Genomic DNA, 24,442 nt, shown 5'->3' with positions numbered 1-24,442 from the left:
TGAGTGATGTGCCTGCTATTGCACAGGTCCCTTCCCCCAGGATCTTGCACTATTTGTTCTCATAAGGGTAGGATGAACCCAGTCAGCCCCAATAATAGAAATGTCAGAGGCTGCTGAGGATTTGCTGAGATAAATGCTTATTGGAATTTCAACATGGCAGGAAGCATCAATTTTGATAGTAATTTCCTTTGTGGAAGAGTTTCCTTGATTTTTTTTCTTATTCAGATACAATTTTATACCATCTAGGCTTCTTTATAGCAAGAGTTTGAAATGTAGAATTTTAAAAAAGATATAATAAAAAACTTTATCAATACTGCAACAGGCCAATGTAAGTTTGCTGAAGCTGAGCTCCAAGGCAGTGTGGGAGCTGCTATCATGACTGAGGTTTTTTCCATTTCTTTTTTCATTTTGACAGTACTTATTTACAGAAGCAGCAGCATAAATAATTACTGAAATTTGCAGAAAATATTTAAGAAAAACAAGAATTGTGTCACACTTCAGGCTTTTCTACCTTGATTATATTTGTGAGAACTGTTGCATTAAAACAGTTTTTACTGTAGTAAGCTTGCAATATTTGTTCTTCACTTAGATACCCATTGCAAGAGCACCTGATTAGGGAGATGGCTTCTTGGATTTTTTAAAATTTTCTTTCTTATGGTTTGGTTTGTTTGGGTTTGTTTTTAAGAGACAGACTCTGCTCAGAAATATAAATCCCAATATCACAGCTCCCTTCCTGCAAAATAAGCACTTGTTATTTTATCACCTTACACATTTGGAAAGCAAGTACACAAAGTTTTGATGGTAATTTGTGATGTTGGGGCAACTGGAGAAGCAGACAAGGAGACAGAGTATCTGCCAGAGTGGAAAAAACCTCTAAAGATGAAAGAAAACTGATCTCCCTGGACTGGTATGTGCTAGTAAGTTGGGCTTAAGGCCAAAGTTGGTATCAAAGTATCACACTTCAGGACTAAACCCACCAGAGAGATTTTTAGGATGGCTCTATCAGCTTTCACTGGGTTATTTTTAGGGACTTTCTATCCTGTTGGAGAGAGGCTCAGGAGTTCCTTCTGTAAGTAAATGTGCCAGAGGAGCCAACTGAACTCTTGCTTTTTGTCATCTTCTCGAAGGACAACTTTGGGTTTTTTTTCTTTACCAGGCTGTTTTGTGGGTAACTTTACTGTACAGAAACAGCCTCAGCCCTTGGCAGAAGAGTTCCAGGGGAGTTCTGGAAATTCTTTTCTTGTCTCTTGTGACTTTTAATTTTGATTTTTTTGTTGTTGTAAGTATTTGGACACAGCTGTGGAAATGAAACAGCTGCAGCACAGACCCACAGCATGTGCTGTGTGATGCAGTGTGAACAACCAGCTCTGGAGCTTTTGTGGATACTTCTCGATTCCTGGGAGCACGAAAGAAAAAGTGGATCAGTTTGGAATCTTCTCTGCTCCATGCTGAATCTCCTGCTTGCTTTTAATGCATGGTTTCACTCAGGGGCTGTGGTGTCCCTGATGTACGGGGAATCAATGGTGGCAGCATCCTCATGCTAGCTGGGAGCCATCCTTGCCCAGTGATGACAGGATTTCAGTGTCCCCCTTGCTGCACTGCCAGGGTGCTCTCACTGCCCCTCTGTGAGGATGTGGTTTCCAGCTGCCATGGGATGTTCATCCCCCACTGTGCTGGTGATTCAGCTGCCCACAGGTGGGGCCTGGGAGGTTCTGCCCTCTTTGCAGAGCTTTGTCCCTGGAAGAGCAGCAGACCCCCAGGAGCTGCTGCTGCTTTCCCAGCCTGATGTAGGGTGCTCACATCAAACCTCTGGCCTGCTGTGCTGCCCCTGCCACCCTGGAGGTGTCCTTGTCCTTGGGCATGGCCCGTGTCACCGTTCCCTCCGTGCTGACCCAGCCCAGCGTGCCCACAGAGGGCACCTCAGTGTTTGTGCCACACCTGAACAAGGCTGATTTGTTCTGGCTTTGCCACCCAGCTCAGGTGCCTGCTTGGATGTGAAGGTTAAGTTGCAGCACCAGAGGATTGATTTTTCAGAGCCTTGCCAGGGAGACATGCTAATGGCTCGGCTGGGGATTTTCCTGCACGTCTCTCCACACAAGCACACCTTAATCAAGTACTCACTTGAACATAAGAAGTGCTTTCGTTAAGAGGGCTGGCATTTCAGAGATGCCCTTTGCTTAATTCCAGTTGTCTGCTTAATTAGACATTTGAGAGTGCCGTTAATTGATTGATGAACAATTAAAACAGCTCCAGCTTCTCTCCTGACTAAGATGCATTCAGCAACTAACCCTTCTTGTCTTTCCCTCTGGGAATTTGCTCTGTGTTGGGTAGCTGTTACCTTGCCTGTTTTGGTCTGTAGCTCTAGAAACGCACAACACAAACACATTAGAGAGGTCTCTAAATAAACACACATTAACGTGCTGGGCTTATCGTGCACTCCGAGCCACAGCTACGCTCTGGGAGAAAGAAAGCTGGAATGAGAAAAAGTAAAAGCTGCAGAAGACCGGGATTTCTTTGCTAGGATCTTGCATTTGCACTTTCACATTATATTTTATAATTAGACTGAGGGTCATGGGGCATTGTGACAGTCATGCCGACTATAAATTGCCCTTTATCAAAACAAGAAAAAAAAATCGGAGCGAGCATGTATTAATTAACTCTGGCCCAGGCTATCCGTGACCGCCAGCCTCACCCCAATTTCTGTTGCTGGGCATGTTGTAATAACCTTCTTTCATTTAATATTTAGAATCCCCGAGGGAGCTGGCAATTGGGAGACATTTAGCAGACGAAGGGGTGGCACCGGGGGATGTCTCGCGGGGCAGCGTGCGCAGAGCGAGGCCTGCTCGGCTCCTGCCCCTGCGGCCTGTGCGGGCGCGCTGGGCTGCCTTCCCGGAGCAGCACGTGCACAGGGTACCCCGGGCAACACAGGGGGAAAAAGCTCCATTAAAATTCAGATTAGATAACAGAGAGAGCAGCTGCTCTGAAGTGTGCTCTTCACAGCAGCCTTGGGGGCATTTATTTCTTCTTTCTCCCACACAGCTTTGTAACAGAGCCCTTTGCTGTGAAACAAACCCAGCTGGAAGGCTCGTGGTGGTTTTTTGGAGGAAGCAGTGGGCTCCTTGCCAAGCTGTGTGGAGCCTCTCCACTTCTCTGGGTCCTTCCTGCTCGCACTTGTAGCTCCAACCTGGAGCTGCCATTTCCCAGCTGCAAGGGCAAACTGGATGTGCCCCATGTTGGAAGTGGGGCTGCCACATGAGCACTGTGTCCTGCAGGAGAGGCCACATCCCCCCTTGGCCTTCTCCTCAGCACCCCTTGGTGCTGTATCACCGGTTGGGGTCTCTGTACAAAGCATCAACAGGACAGGACTGCTGGGAATGTGCCTTGAGCTGTTTGATTTTCCAGCATCAGCCTCATTACATGGTTACGACAGTGGGAAGATGCCAGCAGCTCCTATCCCAGGCAGCAGATAAAGAACTTAATGTTACAACTTACTTTAAAAGTTTTTTGACCAATCACACAAAGCAGAAGCACATTGACAGTAGTTCTATCCAATCACTACAAGCACACATACCTTTGGTTAAAACAATGCTTGTCGCAGACATCTTTTATGGAAAATCCTTTCCTTAGGATTTTTCCTCCTGAGAAGCTGACAGGCCTCAGGAACAAAATGTAAACAATGGTTATCTGCTGCTGTGGGATGCAACAGGTGCATCTGGGATTGGGCTCATGTGGCTGTTTCTAATTAATGGCCAATCACAGCCCAGCTGGCTCAGACACAGAGCCCAAGCCACAAACCTTTGTTATCATTCTTTGGTATTCTATTCTTAGTTAGGCTTCTGATGAAACCTTTTCTTCTGTTCTTTTAGTATAGTTTTAATGTAAAATATATAATAAAATAATAAATCAAGCCTTCTGAAACATGGAGTCAGATCCTCGTCTCTTCCCTCATCCAAGAACCCCTGTGAGCACCATCACAAATGCTTGCTTATTTCAAATACAATACCTGCTTGTGAGCCTTAAAACACAATACACAGAGTTCCATTATTAAGCTTTAACCTTCCTAATATCTTGCTAGATAAACTTTTCTGTAGCTTAGAGAGTTATTCTAGTCAAGCATTAATACACAGATCATTGTTCTATTTGTCTTTGCTTTTCTACACTTTACATAATTTTTCTGCTGACCAATCTCATGGCTACTGCTTAGCTCCCATCACAGTTCTGCTGTCTCTGAGGCCTGCCTTTTGCAGCTTTCCCAAAACCTTCTGAATGTATGGATTCCCACAGTGGTGCATCTTACTTCCAGCAGAAGCACTGCCCACCTAGCAGGCAGGGGATGTGTATATATTCCTTTGTTGTGTGCAGGCCTCAGGCTTGCAGCAGGTTCTGCTGTGGTGGTTGAAGGCCAGAGGAGCAGATGTCCTGTGTGCCCATTGCTGTGCCATGGTGTGGAGCAGAGCAGTGACCCAGGAGGGTGTGGGCAAGCACAGGCTTAGGCAAACACAACACACATTTCTTGGGGAAAGCTTGGTGGAGCTGTTCTTTCTCACAGAAGGGCAGCAGACACAGCTGAAGGGCTGAGCTGGGGATGGAGAAGGGGCAATTTTCTTCCTGCATATCTTCACCCCTCTGTGTTTCATATGGAAACAGCATTTGCAGTTTTGCACAAAGCCTTGCTTCTGGAGGCCAGCACGCCCCTCTGGCTGGCTCCCCAGCAGATTAGAGGTCCTTCCGTCTCTGACAGCAGTGTGAGACTAAGTGAGCTGTTTGTTCTCCCTTTTCCAGCAGGGAACACAGTCAGCCACTGTTTGTGTTGCTGCCTTTATCTCAGGTTCTGAGCAGATTCCCCGTGCTCTGCTGCTGCAGGAGGCGCCGTGTGGAGCAGCTGTCAGTTTGGGAATAGCTGTTAGCTTTGGACACAGCTTGTGAGTGTTAGAAAATCACCACCTCTGCTTTCTGCTGTGGCACCCTGGCTTCAGGGGCGGTGTCCCTGTGCCCTGGAACCTGTTCACTTTTGGGTTATGGCGTTTTTCCTGCAGTGATTCTGAACAATATGTTAAACCTGCCTATGTGCTAGTAAAAGGCAACATGAGTCGTAGGAGACTTGATTAAAACATTAAGCAAGATCAGAATATGTTTCAATGAATTTCCTTGTTCTCCCAAATGTGATTTAAGTTGCTTTTAAGTGAAAAAATAGATATATCTGCCATGCTAGGGAAAAACCTCTTAAATTTCACAATGTTCTTGTTAAAGAGAGGAAGAACATGCTCTCAGTGGTCAGAGGTGTGATGTTACAGTCTCTGTGTAAGGTAAGAAGAGCTGGCATTTAAAGGTGTTAATTTAAAAGCACAATGGAAGATAAGACAATAAAGCTGCTGTCTCTCCACCTCTCCTGGCTCCTGGGAGCTGGCAGGGGCAGAGCACTGCACACATGCTGCCTAATGATGCTTTGAAAGCCTCCCTGGCTGCTCTGATCCCCTCCTGCCAGCCTCCAGGAGGTGAAGCCTTCACCAGGGTCTCGCTCAGCAGCAAGGTATAAGGTTGGCTATGCTGGGTGCCCTGCCATGCAGGAGGTGGGAGAGCTCATGTGAATGTGGAGCTGCCTGTTTGTCAGTGAGATAAATTAATATTAAGTTCATGCCTGAAGTATTGCTCATCCTTAGGGCTCACGAAATCGTTCATTTTTCCAGTGACGTTTCAGAAAGTCCAGAGTTGGATGTGGAACCTGGTTTTGATGAGCAGTACTTCCCACTTCTTCCTGCCAGGTAACTGCACCACAGGCACAGCCATAGCATCATTACCTGATTTTCTTTCCTTTTCCTGGTTCTGTCAGGCCATCTTCCAGGCTGAAGGAGTTCTGGTTTGTGGGAGGCTGGAAGCACTGAAGGAGGGAGTGATGCAGACTGACACAATGCCAAGCCCAATGAATGCTCTCCTCAAGGACTGATGGATATTTGTGTTATTCAAAATATCCTGTCAGAATTCCCTTCTCACAGTACTGATATGATTGTAAAACTGTTAAAGCATATTTCAGCTTTATATGAAGTCTTGAGGATCTTGTTTTTTCAAGCCCAGTTTTCTGATATCTCCGGTATTGTTTTCCCAGAGGGGTGAGTAAAATTGTCACCATTGCTGCTGACATTAACACAGTGAGAGGCTGGGGTTTGAGTCTGGGAGGATGAGCAAAGTCAAAAGTTCAAAATCCAGTTCCAATATGACTCGAAGCCATTCTTAACACTGCACTGGGAGAGCTTGCAGCAGCCTTGACATAATGAGTATATAGAAATCTTCAAACAGAGGAACCCAAATATGGCTCATTCAACCCAAATTGAGGTATTTTTCTCAATTTCAGAGGGAAAGCTCAACAGCTTCCAGAAATCTGTACCCACTTTGGTATGACTCTGATTGTAGAATTTTCATTCAGAAACCTTCCCTGTTGCTCTCTGAAGCTCTGAGCACCCTGCAGATGACTGCCCTTGGGGAATTAACTTTGTGTTACCTACTGGAATCTTCTGTTTGCTCTTTCCATGTGTGCAATGGCCCATGCTCATGCTGGAACCCCATTTCAGTGCCTAGATTTCCAAAAATCCCCTGAGACACAGAGGACTTCCTGTCAGTCCAGAGCTGCTGTGGGAACAGCCCTTCCTGTGGCCCTTGAGTGAAATCCCCTGAGATGTGTCCAGCCATATGAATGGCTCTAATGTTTAATTCATGCTGCCAAAATGAATCATCCTGTGCAGACAAATGGTGCTGGAGCCAGTTCTGAAGGAGCTCCAGTGCTTCCCAGACAGACAGATTTCCCTAAGTTCTGTGGAGTTTTCCAGGTGGGTGCTGGGTGAGCAGATGTCCTGGTGGGAGGTGGTAGCTTGCTCCTAGCATGAGATATTGCTTTTCTTCAAAAGGAAGGGATATTGATCTTGTACCACCTTTCTCTGTCAACAAATGGTCTCCAGTGCCCTCCTAGAAGGATCACAGCTATCTCAGTGGATATAATTTTCATCTAATTATCTGATGCCACTTTGTACCACGGTGGAGAGCTCAGTGGTTGGCTTTCAACAAGCTCAAGCTGCAGCCTGTAGTGCAGCAGCAGTAGTGCTAACAGAGTCAGCAAGGGCTACTTTGGAACAGTTTCATTTATTTGGGTTTATCAAGTGGCTTATGCAAAAGTAAGGAACAGTTTTACAAAGCGGTTGTCGCAGACTAAATACCAGATTCCCCAAACATCTGTTGCAAAAGCCCTGTTAAATTCTCATTCCATTCCATGGGGAAAGCCTGAGAAAAAAACAAGCAGACCTTTCAGAACAGCTAAAGGAAATTAGTTGCAGACTAAGGAGGAAGGGAGTTGAGGTTCCCAGGAACGTGTATTCTCATTTTTGCTACGGTGAGCTGTTAGCTGGAAAATTCCAGCTGCCACAGACAGGACTGGACAGAAGACAGGTCTATTAAGCACATGCATCTTCCAGAAGAAAATAATTCAGTTAAGCTGTGTGTAGACAGGCAGTGTGTAATTTGCTGGGACAGACACCTGCCCTCCCAGGTGTTCCAGGTGGAGCTGGGGTGGCCAGCTGTGTGCAGGTGTGGGTGCACAGGCTCTGCAAAGGTGTTTGGGCTGCCAGGGCAGAGCTCAGCCCTGTGCATCTCTGCTTTATGCAGGCTGGGCCCTTTGCTTGCAGTTTGGCTGCACACTTCAATCTGCAGCCCTCATCCAGCCTTTTCATGGTTGTACTTGTTTTGTCTTTCCTTGATTTTCTGAGGATATGGCAATAAAACCAACTGTTCGTTGAACTCAGATGGGCACACAGAATGTGCAGAGTGTGCCAAGTGCAGGCTGGGTGGTGCAGCCCAGCCAACTGCATCTAAATGTTCTAAAATACCTCCTTTTTTTAACCTGTATGTCCTAGAGTAATTTTTGGAATTTAATAAATAGCATTAGTCTAGTAAACTGGTCCAGATAGTCTCTTTCTCCAGCTTCCAGCTTTTAATCATAGTCTGTTTTCACATTAATAAAAGAGCGAGTTATGTAAGTAATTTCACTAATATTAGCCCCAGGCTCCTCACTGCTGAGAGTTTTGTGGTACAGAGCTATTCTCTGAATCCCAAAGCTATGTGTAATTGTACAATACACAATTCAGCTCACCATATGCACTTCACATAATTGAGAAAATTTACTTAATTTTATCCACTATTATGCCCAGCTTTAAATGAGAAATGAAACTAATTAATACAATGGACAATTCCTCCTGCCTCTAATAAACCCTGTTTGTATTTTGTTGGTATCAAGCAGGGTTTATTTTATTATGGAACAATAAATATGTCTGAGCATCCAGTCATTTGTCAGTGCAATCAAGGACAGACATAATTAAAAGGTAGAGCTGACTGACCAAATAAAGTTAGAAACCCAAACAAACACACATTCATATCTTCTCAGAAATCTCTGGTGGGTGTCAAGTCATGCCCACATCTTAGAAGGGAGAGCTTGGGAGTTGCACAGCAGCTGCTGTATGGCTCATGTCCAGTGCTCGTCTTCACAAGCATTTCTATCATAACGTTCTGGCTTTGTTGCTTTGCTGTTTTTATATCTTTCATTATTCTGATGCTGCAGAATGTCCTCCTAAGCAGAAGTGTAGCCAAAGGAAGAATGGGTGTGATCACAGACTTGGGATTGAACAGATAAAACTCCTGTTGGTGTCACTGTCAGTCAGATCATGCCCACCATTCTCCCTGCCAAAAGTCACTGTAGTCCACTGGCACAAGAGAGCAAAGTGTTGGGTTTCCCTTGACCCTTTGAGGTTATGTCAGTGTCCAATCACTGGGATGTCGAGGTACCTCCTGTTTGGCAGGGAAAACAGTGGAGATAAATAAACCTGGTTCTTCAGATGTTCTCTGTGCTTTGACCCACCTTTGGAGAGCCATCAGCACACGATGCTGTTGTTGCCCTGTGGATCACCCAGACCTCCTGTACAGCACCTTCTGCCTCAGACAGCTGCTCAGATCAACACCTGGCATTGCCCCAGAGCATTTCTGCACTCTGGTGGAAGGAAGTGCAGTCTGTCCCACGGGCTGCAGGTGGGTCACATCCCACTGCCTGCAGCAAGCAGAACCATTTCCTTGTGGGCCTTTCTCTGGAAGGCTGGCCCATGTTCCTGTGGGACTGCAGGATGGATCAGGAGCTTCTCCCCAGCTCCCTGTGTGTGAGAGGGGCTGGTGCTCCTTCCTTGCTCCCTTGGTGGGCACTGGGCAGGTGGGAGAGAGCAGATGTGCCAGAAGCCACCTCTGTTCCATGTGAATCTCCTGTGTCTCCATGACAAACATTGCACCTATGGGTGGGTGCATGAGTGATGTATGCTTGCAGTTCTTACTGCTTAATTAAACAATTTAATTAAGATATCAGTCAAAATACGTGTCAGTGTTTACCTGCAGTGCAAGGGGAGCTGTTTCTGACTGCTGGATGAACAATGAAGTCACTTTTCTGCTAACTGTAAGCAAATAAAAAAGGTGGTTGTTTATGGTCTTTAAAGTTTTCCCCAATAAATTAATTTCCTGTGTTTCATTAACTCTGACCCATTAACAAGGGGGCACTGGGAATCTTCTCTGCCCAATCTGCTTTAATTTTACATGTCGTGTGAATTTACCTCTCAGTTAGGAACTGGTGTAACAAGATAGTGGAAATAATATCTTTGGCTAAAATATGTTCAGAAGAGGTTCACTGTTGAGAAAACCCTCAAGTAACTCAGTGCTTGTTATTAAAGCAATAAGAAGCTTAAACAAGATTTCAGATCTATATTTGACCTTTAATTTAACTCAGCAAGGCAGAGCTGAATTAGCATCCTGCATCTAAACAGAGATTTTGATTTCCAGAATGATGTGTGAGCTTTGATATCATTCTCCAGTTTTGCAAACCATGTTGTAGAAATGAGAAATGTGGGAGTTTTTCCAGTGTGCCTGTTTGTGGAATAAATGTTAATGACACATTTTGTCCTCTTTTGTGGGCTTTTACATGTGAGTGCTAGAGCTGATCCCTTGCTCCATGACTCTACTCACTTGGCATATAAATGAGGATTTATAACAGAGTTTAACTCTTCCAAATGGGTGTGGGGTCAGAGGTGGCTGCTGCTTTATGGTATGGTCTCAAGCACAGAATGTGATGTGATGTGATGTTTTAGGAGAGTTTATGGTATGAGCTTCCTATGGTAACCCAATTTTTAGGAGGAAAATGATTTTGTGCATCCTGGTGGCTCTAAACAAGAAAAAGAGCTTTGCTGAACAGTGCCTACGTGGCTGGCTTAAATCTTTGGTACCTCAATAAGGCCTTTAAAGTAGCTGACATTTGGGGCAGTGATGCATGCCATGGAGAGCACTCTGCATGCAGGATGGACTCCTCTGAGGTGACCTCAGCAGGTGCAAGGAGAGCTGCAGGAAGGTCAAGAGTAACCTCTTTCTTCTGGATTCATCAAGGCAGCCTCTTGGCACTGCAGGTATAAATCTTGCACCAGTAAATGGAGTAGAGCTCAGTCTCAGCCCTCTGGTGCACAGATCCAGGAGGTCATGGCAGGGGCTCTCTGCACTGGACTCCCCCTGCTGCAGGAAAATGTTGTTTCCACAGAGCTGAAGTGCATGGGACAAAGTGTTGCTGGTTATGGGATCCGGATGTCTCCTGGCATGTTTGTGCAAGCAGGAGATTGAGTGACTTTTCCTTCTTTTCTCCTACATTTTTCTGTTGTTTAGTGGGCAGAGAAAGTGCTGTGTTGCAATCCTGAAGCCAACCTGTGTCACAATCACACACAAGGAAGACATTTGCACTTTGTAACTCACACGTGTGTGATTGCTCTTTGTTCACTCACAGGCACTTCTTTAGGTAGGAAGCCTCCAAAAAGGTTTTTTAACATAGCAGGAGGTCCTTGGCAGAATAAAGAGCCAAGGAGTGAATTTAACACATACTGGCAAAGCCATTATTCAGCGGCTGGGTAGCTGGACAGCTGATCCTTGCAGTGCCTCTGCAGAGCCAAGCAATGCTCCCCACACTGGGCACCAACTGGGAAATGTTTTGGGTGTGTTTCAGTCCTGTCCTTCCTCCACAGCCTCTTTCCCTGTGCTTTGGCTTTCTTATTCCTCTATCATCTTCTGCTCTCGTTCCTCATTTGCCCTTTCTTACCTGTTGGCTTATTCAGGTGTGTTGGTGGCACTCTAAAACTGGACAAATTTTAGCCATTCTTCTCCCCATGTTGGCCTTCAAGCCATGCCCCAACAGCACGCCCAGGGCAGAAGTGTTGAAAATGAACTTCCAGGAGTGTGGTGCCCTCTTGTCAGTGCAAGGAGGGGGATTGAGGCATCTGAACAGGGGGTTTGATTCTGGAATAACAGTGGGACAGTGCATGGCTCAGGTTCCTAAATGAAAAAGGATTCTGAGCCAGCTTAAGTTCTGTAAGTGAGGAAGGAAATGAGATGGGCTTGGTGCATGCAGCAACATGCTTATTGTGTTGAGCTGATTTGTGATTTTTATTTTGGGATAAGAGAACTGATAGAAGGCAGCTAGAGGAGGCCTTTGCAGAGGGATTATCATCAGAGTTTCAGATAGGAGTCCTGCCTCTGTCTTCATAACTCCTCAGTTTAATTTGCCATCCTTGTGGAGTTGCTGAGCCTGTGTTTAAGAACTCAGGAGGATGTGAATGGTTATGTAGCCAAGCATGGAGAGGTTTTAAAAATTACTTTCCCAAGAAAATCCCTTAAATATCAGGAGCAGCAAACCCCACAAGGAAGATCCCTTTTTTTATGATTAGTGCAGCTTATTTGGGTCAATGAAGAATGCCTGCTTTTATTCAGAGAAAGTGTGACTGGGGCATAAAAAAACATTACAGGGACTGTTGAGGGATTTTTAAGTTCCCTGTGATATGTAAGGAACACCCAGGAGGCTCTCAGAACTTTTTTTATTATTCTGAAGTTGTTTTATGTTGTGCTTGGTCTTTGTGTGGAGCACCAGAACTGTCAATGCTCTGAGCTCTAATTGAGTGGAAGGCAGTTACTGGGCTCAGCAGGGGAAATGGTGCTTTACAGGTGGTCACATTAAATGATCCAGTGGCCCCCTTCTGGCCATAAAAATGTAGGATTTTTTCCCCCATTATCCTCAAATGTAAAATATGCACCGAGCTCTTTGTTGGCCTTTAAATCAAGCTACAGAAGTTGCTGAAAGCAAACCCAGAGTTTTATACCAGATTATGAGAAATATGAAGAGAATGAAAACAGGAAACAAAGCATGTCTAAAATAAGCCAGTGTCCAGCCCAGGCAAGCTAAATCAGAGTGTTACAGTGGCAGAACATAATACAAAGCATAGCAAAGTGTTTGATGCTCTGCAGGGCCTTCTGCTTGCTGCCCTGCTCTGATGTTGTGCGTGACAGTCACAGCACAGTCTGTGCAAGGACAAACCCAGGAGTGAGGAGCACCCTGCACTGCTGGGACAGCTCCTCACCTCAGCTCTGGGGCTGTGGCTGCTGTCAGCAGCCCCTGCTGTCCCTGCAGCAGTGGAATGGAATGGAATGGAATGGAATGGAATGGAATGATAAAAAGTCTTGTGACTGCTCACTGCCTCGACACAGGTGGCTGTCATTGGTCATCAAGTAAAAACAATTCTCCAGATCACATTCCAGAGCAGCAAAACATGGAGAAGCTGAAGCTTCTGAGCTTCTCAGGAGAAAAGATCCTGGCAAAAGGATTTTTCATAAAATATGTCTGTGACAGTACTCCTTGGGTCACTGACACTCCTTAAGTAAGAGGGGGCTTTGGGTTGTGGGGCTGGAAACATAAAACCTTTTACAGGGCACAGAGCTGCATTAAAGATCAGTTGCATTTTTAAGCATTTTTTAATACTTAGTGAAGGTGAAGTGTGTCCATAGGAGTGTCCATGTGGAGATTGTGTCTCTGTGAGGCTGAACAGCAAACATCAATGACATCATTTAAGCCAGGTATGATTTAGTCACAGCAACAACAAAAATATGTGAAACTGCATGCTCTGGATTGTTGTTAGCTCCCAGCTACAGCAAGGGCTGACCTGATCCATCTCCCACTGTTCTTGCTCATGCACTCACATCTCCTGGCTTTTGTCCCCCATGAATCTCCAGGAAAGCTTGTTTTCTGTTCTGTGCAGCTCCTAGATTGGGTAAGAAGCTATAACCCTCTTTTCTCCTTGCATCATGATTATTTTATTGGAAGCCATGAGGTGTGTCCAGGTGTGTGTGTCACGAGCCATGTGCTGTGCTCACACCACTGAGCTGGCCACTTACCCACCGGGGCTTTAGTTCTTGTGGCACTGAGTGGTTTCCTTCTGGACCTCCCATCCCAAATGGCACAGCTGGTATTTCTGCTGGTACTGACAGGTCAAAGGCTTGGCTGCTTTGAAGTGGGCACTGAAATAATGCTGAGTGTAGTTCCAAGGTGTGAGCAGAATGAGACTGCACTGCTGGTTTGGTCTGCAGGCAGTGGGGACAGCTCACAGCTGTAAGTTCCCACCTGGGGACAGTGGGCACAGCTCACAGCAGTTCTCACCTGGGGACAGTGGGCACAGCTCACAGCAGTTCTCACCTGGGTTGCTGCCTGGCTGGGATGGGTCCTGTGCAGATGGCACAAGTTGGCCTCTTGCAGCTGCTGGGTTGGGAAATAATTTTGCCTTCTCCTTCCCTAGTAATCTCTCCACTCAAGAGAGGCTCAAAAAACTGAAAGGCATCTTTAACCTGCTGTTAAAAGCCCTTTGTAGGCATCAGGGCTGCCCCTGTGTTGGGCTATTTTGGAAAAGACTTCTCTTTAAATATAATGGTATTACCTTGAAGGCTCTATGCTGCCCTGATGAGAGACAGCACACAGATATTTCAGGCAGCTTTTAGAAACTGGGAGGGGAGGCAGGAGGAGAAAATGCTGCACAATTGTTTGATGTGCTGATCAAAAGATAAACTAGAATCAAATTAAACCCCAAGGGTTTGTACAACCTTGCTTATGTTTTATGCAAACCTTCCTCTACCAAAGGAAATAAAACACAGTTGCCTTTCAAGGCAGTTGGAGTGCAAATGATGAGCAATTTTTCCCTGTTTTATTCCACTACTTACATTGTTGTTTTACAATTTCTCCTTACCCCTACCACATAATTTCTGGTAATTAGGAGTGTGGTATTTGCTATTCATTCTACCACTCTGAGTCCCTCTCTTGTGCTGGCTGGAGAAATGGAGCTGTTTGTCTCTTGGTTTCTCATCAAAAGGCCAAAGGTGGTCAGGCAAGGAGCCATTATTCATTTCATTCCCTGAAATCAAGGGAGAATTCAAAAAATGGACCCTTTCAAAAGGCACAGACAAAATCTCAAAATATATCCAGGTATCTTCTGAAATTAAACATCTCCCAAATGTTCTAGGTCACCTAAAAAAGCAGAGGAAAGCGTGTAAGAAGCAGTTTGTCTCAGGTATGAACAAGTCCCAAAATATCTTAGAACAAAACCTGCCGGTGCTGCTGGCAAACGTGAGGCCTCTAACAGAGCAGGAGAGCTCTGCTCCTCAGCAACAGGCACAGCTCAGCTCTGCCCTGCTCTGTAGAAATAATCCTGGGAGCAGGAGGTATCCTGGGCTCTGGGACTGATTCTGTCACTTTGGGGTTTGTTTTCTTTGGCTCCTTTGGCAGTGTTTGAGCCAGCAGAGCTCCTCAGGGCATTGGTAGGTGCACATACACAGATCTTATGTGGGAGCACAGAGCCTTGTTTGGCCTCAGCTGGACTGAAATCACAAGTGAAGTGTGCTCAGACCCTGCCACAGCTTCAGGAGGTGCCAGCCACTGTCCTGCCCAGCCCAGAGGAATGGCCTGACTGACTCTTTCTCCCCATCCCTGCACTTGTTCAGCAGCAGCCCCAGAGGCATTTCCATTTTTCTTTCCAGGGTGCACATGCTGGCTGCCCTGTGCTTACCTCGTGTTTGCTCCCTGGTGAGGTATTTATCTGTGGAAGTGAAATCAAGAAATTGGCCTGTGGCAGGAGAGCCAGGCTGAGTTCACAGGATGGTTTCTGTCTTCAGTTTGGCTTCCAGCAGGTCTGCTCAACTCATGTTTCCAAATAGCAGGAGTCAGTGTTTTCCTTGGACAAAGGACAAAGTCAGGCAGCCACTGCTTCAAATTTCTGCTTCTTTATCTTATCATGAAGGAGTGCAGGATGGTTTTTAGAAGGTGGCTATTGCCATAACCACTATGATCATGTTACTTGCTTGGCTGTATTCCTGGCCTTTTGTCTTTGGAGAGCTTACTAAGGAAATGCTAAAAAAGCTACTGGTGGTTGAATCCACAAAATGACAATGCCGGGTGCACAGGCAAGGTCTCGGGGCACTGTCTCATTTTCATGATCCCATGTTTATCCTTTCTCCTGCTTCTCCCCTCTGTGCACCTGTGCAGGGTGACGCCAGGGTGCCAGCAGTGACACCTGTGACATTTGGGAGCTGTGGGCTCTGCGGGAGCTGCCCTGGCTGGGTGGCTGGGATGTGCATGGCGGTTTTTGCACAGGGTGCAGGACACAGCCCTTCCCTGGGCTGTGGTGCTGTGGGGACAGGCAGAAGTGCATCCTTGGGTACAGCACTTCCTAGCATCTGAGTTTGTCAAGTGTATTTAAAAGAGAACATCAGATGAATGGAAAATGATGAGGGAGGCAAGGCACTGAAACTCCTCAAGACTATCAACTTTAAACCAGTTTTTATCTTTAAATTTCTTTTTTTTTATCTTTTAAATTCTCACTGCCATGGCAATCTATGTACAGATGGTGATAATATGGAAATGCTGACATTCACAGAACCTTTTTCTATCACAAAACTTCCGTATAAAGATGGAGTTTTGAGATTCTGGAGCTGGGTATACTGCATTTTCATGGCCTATGCAGATGGCCTTTCCTGCTACATGCCTGTCAGTCATAGCACAGGGACAGACAAAGAGCAGCCTGGTGGTTCAAGGGCAAACAAGAGATGCAGGAGTTGTAGTTACAGCTTCTGGTTCTGTTGCAGACTTGCTGCACAAACTTGAGCATGGTAGTGCTGCATTTGCATGGAGCTTCCTTCACCTTCCCTTTTCCTGGAGTGCCCAGTGAGGCTGGAAATTCTTTAAATGTGGAAAGACCTTTCCCAGAGCTAAGAAAGCAGCTCTGTCCATCCACACAGCATACAGCCAGAACCACATTACACTGGTGGCTATTAGCAGTAATTGCTAATGAGGAGTGAGCACCTCCCCATCTGCCTCTCCTCCCAGGGTCTGCCCATAGCAAGAGCCTTGGAGCAAGTCCTGCCAGGACCAGCAGCACTCCAGCTCCTTCCAGCCATCTCCCACCTGTCCCTTGTTCCTCCAATACATGCCAGGAGATCAAAAGTTCTTCCTTGGCAGTAGCATGAGGTTTGCTCAGGAAGGGCCCTTTGGGGGAAGTCTGTGGCAGCAGAAGATGAGGCAATGCAGTTCCTGCATTTGAGCAGCCCTTACACAAACTCCTCTGCAATGAGGGTAATTAATGGATGCCAGCTATTAGCAAATGAGGCCCAATTCAACTGCTCTGGCTTACTCTGGCTCTGCTCAGCCAATTCCCTGAATCAGAGCTACATCCATCAATCACAGGCTGTTGCTTTTCTTATCGTAATTGAAGGTTGGATTCAGGCCTCAAATCCAACCCAGCTCATCTGACTATCCTTGACTATCACTGTTATTAAAAATGCATAATAGAAGTCTTATCAACCCAGGTGTTCCTTGAAACAAGCACAGGAATGAATTTTTAAAGCAACAACAAACACACATGGCTGATGTGCTGAACTTCCCACACCCCCTGACTCTCTGCTGACCTTACCTCTCAGCTGGGACTCACATGGTCAGCCTGCTTCTCCTCTGGAACAGGCAGCATATTGAGATGTACAAGAATTGTGCTCTTGTAGCCTTCAGTGATCTGTCACAGTCGAGCAGACAGGCCAGGAAGGCATGATGGAAACCAGGGAGTCTGCTCACCAGGAGGGAATAGAAAGAAGGCCACAGGGTGGGAGTTGTGGCAGAGCTCAGGCTTTTGGGAAGGAAGCTGGAGAGTTTTGCCCTAGTGTGAGCAGTGTGCCAGCTGCCAATCTGCTGCTTCTAGGTGGAAGGTGCAAAGAAAGGTGTGCTTGAGAAGGAGGGCATGGCAGTTACCCAAGGCATGAAGGCATTGTCATCTTTCCTTTTGGGCTCACTGTGTGTTGTGTTCCTACTGATGTTAACCAGTAGTTTTGCAAAGTAAAGAATCCACTTCTCAGATGTTGTTTTCCAGTAGTGAAGCACACAGTGGTTTCAGTGAAGTATTCAGTGGTCTGGAGCAATCAAAATTTTCTATCAGCTGTTGTCTTCTTTGGGTGGGGTGAATACAGTGCTCAAGCCCTGCAGTTTAGCAGGGTTGTATCCTGTCCAGGCTGCAATGAATCCTGAGGTGTTGCAGTCCCTCAGAATGGCACTATCTGTCTTGAAAGAGGAATGCCAGATTTTCAAAGAGAAGCCCTGTAAATAACAAGGATTCAGCTTTGCCATGGGTTTGTGGACTATAGGATAGTTGCTGGCTTCAAGCTGGGCTGTCAGGCTTGCTGGTTGCAAACAGCAGCAGGATGTGGGGCTCATCCAGCTGCATTTAGGTTGGAAACATTGAGCCCTCTATGCCCAAGCCTGTGCTACCAGGCTGCCTGCTGTGTCTTCTCTGCTGTCGCGTTGTAATGGAGTTTGACAAGGATTTTTCCCTCTGGAAAACTCGGAAGAACTTGGCTTCCTTGCACATTCATGGAGATCATTTAGTGACACCAGTACAGGGCCCTGGTGGAGTTGAAACAGCAAGTGAGTAACAGACTGTAAGTGACTGCAGCGACGCTACCCTTGCAGGGAACTCTTCTGTGATTTATTTTAAACAAAAACAATTTGTGAGTTGTGGTTCATTGAAACAGTTGATCCTGAAGAACAGTTCTCCTCTGGAAAATGACTGAGCACAATAGATGTGCGGGTGGCCTGTATCAAGTGTGGTTTACTGAAGTTGCAGCCAACATAAGCAAGTGTTGCTGTTACCACAGGGTGTGTGTGACCCTGTGCAGGCTGAGCATGACCTGTTTGCTGTGCTCTTTCTTGCATCTTCAGCTGAAGGTTCACCTGGTTCCTCACAGGGAACAGTGTCACTGCACCAGGCCTGCTGAGTCTGTATTTAATAATTAGTAGGTTTTGGTACTACCAGGGAGCAGAAGCTCTCCCAAACTGAATTTGCAAGGTGCCAGTTAGGGGAAGAACGTGTGTGTCAGCTGCATGCATGCACACAGCCATGCACATCATACATGCATGTATCATATCATATCATATCATATCATATCATATCATATCATATCATACACATGCACTTCTCCTCCCCTGGTTCAGTGCCATCTGGCAGCAGTACCTGCAGTCACAGGATCTCTGCCCCCATTGCTTTCCAGTTGGTGCTCACATGGAGCACGAATCAGTGGCACAAAGGAAGCACAAGGCAGACTGAGCAGCTGGGGAGGAAGGCAGAGGTGTACTCAGCATGGATCAACTCTGTTCAGCACGTGGAAACTGGGGGATGCAAATGGCAGCTTTCCCAGTAGCCAGGGAGCGTTTGGGACTGGGAATGGAGCAGGCAGGCTGTCTCACTCCCTGCCTCTGGGTTGGTTTGGATGGAACATGAAGATACCCAGGCTTAGCTGCACAATGTGCCTTTTCAGTGACAGGGGCTGTGAAACCATTCTTACCATGGCCAGCCCAGAAGACAACGACAGGCTGAAGGCAGGGAGGAGGAGGAGGAGGATGAAGTGTTGGTTCTTGAACTTCTTTAGCTGCCCTTGTGGTGAATCAAAAAGGTGTTTTCCTAGTTGGTGCTCTCAGGCACGGCTGCATGTGCTGCTAGATGGGTTTGCCAAGCAGATCATCTGAGCAGGATTTATTCTCATCTCTAACCCAGTGGAAAGAGACAGTGTCTCTGGAAACAAGGATGTGTTCAATCTTCAGGTCTGTCCTGGGCTGAAAGCACAGGGTTGCATCTGATTTTGCATGCAAACTGTTCTAGCCCTGTCCAGACCTTGGATGGGAGGTGGAAAAGAAATTCCAGATATTGTTGGCACATACCAAGGAGTCTTGGGGGAAGAGCTAGACCACAAAAATTAAATTAGTCTCAAGATTCCATTTTGGGTATTTTGGCTTCTGTAGACAGGTGGTAGGAAAAGGCAGCATATGCTACAGTCTGAAGTACCTTAGGTGGTTTAGACAAGGCTTTTCAGGCACTTCTCTTTCTCTCTTCTTGGGTTGTTGAAGGTGCAACAAGTATTAAAAGGTGCAAGTATTGAAAGTCCAATTACTGACTTAAATGCTCTTTCCATGTAAAGTAAATTCTTTATATACAGACAAAGCAAAGAACTGATACAAATATTCAGGTATGCAATGTGCCTGTCACATACAAGAACCCCTGTCCAGTGGATATCTGCTCTCAGAGCTGTTCTGCAAGAGAAACCTAAACAGCAAATGGCAAACTATTCCTTCTGTATCCTATTGCACCTTTTCTCCAAAGGAAACTTAGAAAAACTATTAATGTCTTCTACTGCCAAAGGTAATATCTTCAAAACTACCTGGGTTCAGGAGACAGCTGCTGTAATGTCAAGAATGCTGAGTTTATGACTACTTAAACCCAGCTTGTTCCTAGCTGTGTGCCATTGTACTGCATGAGCACTGTCTTTGCAATGTCTTGTAATACCTACTCTAGCTTGGAATTGTCTATTAAAACATTAACAGCAGTATAAAATTAATACCCAGTGTACCTGGACTCCACCTGAGGGCTTTTCATGCCCCAAGGAATAGGGGGAATGGCAAGGGTATGGAACTGACACACCAGGGAGCATTTCTGGTTTCCAGAGAGCATTGCCTCTCTCTCCTGGAGGAGCAGCAGCCAAGGCTGCCCCAGAGGACACTTGGCAGGGGCTCTGTGGGTTTGCCCCAGGGCAGGGGCCATCCTGCTCCTGTTCCCATCAGATTTGCCCTGGGTGTGAGGAGGGCAGCCTGGGCAGCCAGCAGTGCTGTTCCTGCTGCTTTCCACCCACTCCTCTGCCTCTCCTCCTGCCATGGCAGCCACAGACAGCAGCGTCAGCCACTCCTTGTCAGGGGGAGACCAAATCCAGCCCAGCTCCTGGCAGGGCTCTGCTCCTGCACTCAGTCAGCAGACAGGAGCATGGCAGATGGACTGCAGGGACCTGGCAGGTGTTGGGGGAAAGTTTCAACCTTGTCACAGAAAAGCCACTGGGGGCTTGCAGCATCCACCCAGGGTGCAGTGGGGAGCTGAGGGAGGGTGGGTAGGGAAGCACACTCTGGCTGGCTGGGTCTGTCTCTGTGGGGTGGATGATGGCTTCCTTTGATCCCACAGCTTGGTGTTGTCTCCCCCTAAGCAAGGCTGGCTGCTCAGCTCGCTGCCACGTGATCTGGGCACAGCAGCATCCTTATAAACCTACTGCTGTCCTTAAAGATACCATTTAGCTCCCTGGTGTTTTCAAAAAGGCTCCATGTGGTGATTCTGCTCCCATCTCAGAGGAACATCTGCCGTTCTGAATAAATATAAACCCAAAGCCTTTGCTCACCCCAGGAGCTGCAGCACCCTTGCAAGGCAGAGCTGTGCAGCTCTCAGCACCATCCTTGTCCCCTCTCTGCTACCCACTGCCCTGGTGTGTCCTGGCTTGCAGGCACAGTGTGAAGTGCTTTGTAGCCCCTTCATGCTCAGTGGGGTTCATTTTTACCTCATCAGAGGGACCCCCAAGTTCTCCTCTGTCAGCATAGCTGCTGCCCTCTGACGTGAGGGAGCCAGGGAACTTTCCCGCAGGGAAAGCAGGCTCCTGCAGGGAGCTTGCACCTGCTGGGGTTTTGGAGAGGCCCAGAGGAGTCACCTGCTCCACAGTGACTTTAGGGAGTCGCAGCTCCAGCTGCAGCTCACTGGGGAGAGCTGGAGCAGGTGCCTCAGGTAAAGCTCAGCTGTGGTGCTGCTTTGTCCTGCTCCCGTGGCTCCTGTCAGCCAGCCAGGATGTGTGGAGCAGAGCTGTCAGAGCTCTGTGATGGCCCTGCTCAGCCCCCTCCCCAGGTACCCCCTGAGCTGCTCTCAGCCTCCACTGCAGCCCTCTCCCCTTCCCCTGGCACTGCACCACACCAGGGACCCAGGAGTACCACAAGCCCCAGCTTTGTTCTGCCCCAGGGCCTGCAGCTGGCACCAGGTGTAGCTTGGTAGTCAGCATTTTCTTCCTTTGTGGCTTCCTCATCACGCTCAACAGAAAGAGAATTTTAAAAGAAATCCATCTGGATTTGAAACATTGGAAATGTGGGGGAAAGGGTGCAGAAAGATGGCTGCTCCTGAGTAGCACATGCTCTCCATTTGCTACCAGATTTTTATAGTTACTTCCATTGCCTTAACTTGTTCACAACAGGAGAGACTCTGAATTTTGGAAAGCAAATCTCAGTGCTGTTTGAGAGTTAGGCTCCTAAAGATGCCTGGAGTTAGGCACTCAAAATAACAAAACACGCTTGAAAATACTAATTAGATTATATTAATAGTTCAGCTCCCTGGGGAATGATGGCTGGAGTGGACAGGAAGATACCCAGACTGAGGTATGAGCCTGACCTCAAGAGCCAGGTTTAAGGGCTGCCACATTTCAGGGCCACTCAGCTGCTGATGAGTAAGCACATGGTACAAACAGCACCAGTTTGTGGCTTTCACACTCTGAAAAAATTCCTTTGCCCAGGGTTTTTCTCCTGGGAAGCTGAGAAGCCTCAGAGAAAAGGAAAACAATTCTGATCTCATTTGCTTCTCCTGTGTTGTGCTCATGTGCAATGTGTTTGGAGATTGTTTACCCACAGTTGATTGTTCCATTGGATTCTGCTGGGAGTTGTTTTCACTCTTTGGCCAATCAGGGCCAAGCTGTGTCAGGGCTCTGGAAAGCATCACCAGTTTTCGTTATTATCTTTTTAGCCTTCTGTAAGTATCCTTTCTGTATTCTTTAGTATGGTTTAGTATAGTATTTTTTAATATAATATAGTATAATAAAATAATAAATTAGCCTTCTGGGAACATGGAGTCAGATTCATCATTCCTCCCTGCCATGGGGCTCCCTGCAAATACAATACCAGTTTCCACAGATCCAACTCCACAGTCTTGAGTGGCTCTGGAAGCAGGGGACAGCAGACCCAGCTCCACAGGGGAACACATCCCTCCCACAGCACAGGTAGGAAATTTTGGGCAAAGCAAAGAGGAACCCACATGGATGTCCCTGCAGTGTGATCCCAGCTGGGGCTCTGTGCAGGGCTGGTTCCTGGGTGTGGATGTGAGCAAGGGTTTGTCAGGGTCCAGCCCTCAGCTATTGATGCCACTTCAGCTGATGCTGAACCAGATTTGCAATGACTGAAAAATTCAAGGGATAAGCACATGAGCTGAAAAGGCTGGGGGTTAGTCAGGCCCTGGGGGAGAAAATATCAGTGACCAGTGGGAGATATAAACACCAGACACTGCTTAATTTACTGGCACAGAGGTTCATGGGCTGGGAGCTGAACCAAAAGCAAAACCGTGGCTGTGCGGCAGGGAAAGACAAGGGCTATAAGCTCTTGTAAGAGCCTCCCACAATCTTACTTTCATCAGTTAGTATAAAGAAAATATACAGCCTAGCTGACAGCAGCTCTTTACTGCTCGGGGAAACAAATAGCTACTGCAACCAGGAATGACAGACAGAGCAGAATTGTGCTTTCCAGGCTGAATAGAGCTGTTAAGCAGCATCTGAAGGGCTTGAGCAGAGGTGATTAAAGAAGATGCTATCTCCCAACCCCAGCAGACTACAGAAGGTGTATTTTCAGTGGCTAAATCCTGAAACAATTATGGCCTGGAGTGTAGTCAGGTTATTTCTTATCTTTCTGATGGCCTGCTGGCAAAATCTGTTTTCTTAAATGAGGTTTGTAATGTCTAGTACTTCCAAGGGAAGATGGTATTGCCGCTGCAATGTGTGTGGTAGTGAGGATCAAAATAAACATAGCAGGCATTGCTGGAGCTGCGTGGGCTTGTAATTAATATCCCATTCCTCAGGGAAGTGATATTTTCATTTCGGTTGTGGAGAGACTTGTTGCTGGTTACGCAGGAGTGCTCAGGGTTGTGCCTGCTCCGCGTTCCCCAGTGCTCCCCCAGCACAGGCAGGTTTGACATTTGCATCTGAATTGCTGGGTTTGCTCCTGCAGGGCTCTCCAGAGCTGCTCCTGTGGAGGGGAGGTGGCTGTGGTGATGCCCTGTGTCTGTGTGGGACTGTGGTGTGTGTGGATGGGTGCTGACACCCTGCCCAGGGCACTGCTATGTTTCCATGGGTGAGCTTTGATCACACATACAATGGGTTTTTTCTCATCCTGGCCCTTGACCATCTTGCTGTGCCTTTTGCTGGGCCCGTCCAAGATGGACAGAGTGCCCAAGTCCTTCACTGGATTAATTTGTCTGAGAGAATGGTGACCAGGTACCAGCAGGCAGCAGGACCCTTCAGGATCTTCCCTGAGCCTGCCAGGGCTGAGGGCACAAAACACTGCTGAGCTTTAGGTCTGCAGCTCATCCTGAGGGAAACAGTGCCTTGCTTTAGTGGTTCTCTGAAGATAAGCACAAATTATTATTGTAAGCTTTAGTGCAATACACACTTACAGAAAGGCTGCTTCATTAAGTGTTTCTTCTGACATCCTGAGAGCTTTACTATGAAGAGTTTGTTTTCTTTAAAAAGAAACACCAAAGGGATTCCCATTGTGCCTTGCACAGACACTGAATCCATGGCACTGCAGTGATGGTGTTTATTTCTTCCCACTGTAACATCCAACCTCACCATTGCATTCAGGCAGTTAAAATTCCCAGTTGTCACACTGCTTACTTATGAGATGGGGGAGAAGGACATGATGGCAAAGAAGTGTGAATGAGTGAAAGCAGAGGAAGGGAGAACAGGCTGCTGAGAAGAGGAAAGCCTGAAAGGCAGAGCATGTTTTAACACTGAGCTCTCCCAGCAGCAGGTCCCCAGAATTTAACTGGTAGGTGGTGAAGCCACAAGGCATTGTGAATAAGGGACACACTGAAAGCTGTCCATGTTTAGAATGTGATGAGGCTTTGGGATTATTTTCCTCTCCTGGTACTGTTCCACTGTTCTTGTTTTCATGTGAAATCTTGGTAACTTTGAGCTGCCTCAGGAAGTATACACTGGCTGGTCCTTGTGACCCTTGGGCCCCTTCTGGAAATATCATATGTCAGGCTGGGAAAAAACAAACCCTATAATTCATCCAGAATCTTTTGGCAAGCTAAAGCATGGAACTGGAGTATTTTCAGGACTTGTGAAGGAAGCTTGTCCTTGGACAGTACCTTTATTTACAGTCTGAAGGCTCAGCTAGGAACTAGGTGGGCATCTGGCACAGATCTTT

General features: G+C 46.8%; 1 protein-coding gene across 2 annotated transcripts in view; it reads left to right on the top strand.

Moving 5' to 3' along the window:
- Window positions 1–24,442, top strand: part of GPC1 (glypican 1) — a 208,111-nt gene that overhangs the window by 65,738 nt on the left and 117,931 nt on the right. The gene's annotated exons all lie outside the window — the stretch shown is intronic.

This window comes from Zonotrichia leucophrys, chromosome 9 (assembly GCF_028769735.1).
Source record: "Zonotrichia leucophrys gambelii isolate GWCS_2022_RI chromosome 9, RI_Zleu_2.0, whole genome shotgun sequence".
NCBI lineage: Eukaryota > Metazoa > Chordata > Aves > Passeriformes > Passerellidae > Zonotrichia > Zonotrichia leucophrys.
The sequence above is the reverse complement of the archived record's forward strand: the minus strand, read 5'-3'. Positions and strand labels throughout refer to the sequence as shown.